Source organism: Pituophis catenifer, unplaced genomic scaffold (assembly GCF_029215685.1).
Source record: "Pituophis catenifer annectens isolate HBS135680 unplaced genomic scaffold, rPitCat1.0.hap2 SCAF_12, whole genome shotgun sequence".
Taxonomy (NCBI): domain Eukaryota; kingdom Metazoa; phylum Chordata; class Lepidosauria; order Squamata; family Colubridae; genus Pituophis; species Pituophis catenifer.
The window spans coordinates 2,467,837-2,469,222 of NW_027256892.1; positions in this window are offsets into that span (position 1 = coordinate 2,467,837).

The following is a 1,386-nucleotide window of genomic DNA, read 5'->3' on the forward strand; positions in this document are numbered from 1 at the left end:
ACACAGCTGCCTGCAATTTACTGCTGGTTCGAATCTCTCCAAGGCTCAAGGTTGACCCAGCCTTCCATCCTTTCTAAGGTAGGTGAAATGAGGACCCAGTTTGTGGGGGCAATAAGCTGACTTTGTATAAAATATACAAAAGGATGAAGGCTATTGCTTAACACATTGTAAGCCGCCCTGAGTCTCCGGAGAAGGGCGGCATATAAATCAAATTAAAAAAAAAAACAATAAAATAAAATAAAGTAAACTAACCTGGCTAACAAGGTCATTGCTAAAGGCTAAAGGAATGGCAGCTCTGATCCCTTCTTTGCACTCTTCCTTACAAGTATGTCTTGTCCCTAAGACTTTCAGGAAGAAAACAAAGCTTGTTTAGTACACACCCAAACACTAAATGCAGTTCCTGAGGGAGGAGGTACCCTGATCACAAGGCCTGGAGATCCACCTAACAATTGAAGCAACTTATTGTCTCAACAATGTTGACTTTCACTATTGAGAAGCTCTAGAGATGATTTGGGATCAGAAAACAGCTACTTAGTTCATTGGACAGCAGTTCCACACTTTTTGGGGCTTGGATATGTGCTAAATCTGCCAAAGTTTTGTATTTTTGTAGACTTTTAACATGTGGGTCATGATAAGTTAATAATAATAATAAATATTTTATTTTATTTATTTATTTATTCAATTTATATGCTGCCCCTCTCCGAAGACCCAGGGCGGCTATAAAAAGCTTAAAAGATCGTCTTGGAAAAAAAAAAAACTCCAGATCGCTGTGACGTAGCCAAAATGGGAATGCCCGCAAGAGGCAGCATTCTCTGGGCTGGAGTTATCAAAGGACAGAACTTAATTAAACTTTTATTAAATTTTGCTTCAAGAGTCTTCACTCATTTCCTGGAATGTATTTGCCACTGTCAAATTAAGTTAAATGTATTTCCTTTAGGGCAATGTAACTTTAGGATGAAAATGATGTGAGCTGCTGTGAAAACCACATCCCTAAGAAATTAGCAAGTATCGCTGCGTTTGTTAGAAGGAGGCCTAATCAAGACTTCAGGCTCTAAATGCCAAACACGTTGATATGGTGCTCTTTGAAAATGTCAGCTTTTTATCGGCAGAAGAACCTGCTCCCACACAGCGCAACATCTGTTGTCAAATGCTTGAAATGTTCACCAAGGATGCCTGAAGGCAAATGGAAATCAGGTTTTCTAAGAGCAAGGTGGAGAGAGCCTTCAGAACAAAATTAAAAGCAAAGAAAAGAAAGGAACAAGGAAACTGAGGTTCTTTGTCTGCAAAAACTAGAAAAGTCTAGGGCGACAGTCTCTAGGAGAGATCCACCAACTCTCCTGGGTACCACAGGATCTCTTGCATTTTAATGGAATTTCAGCAAACGTA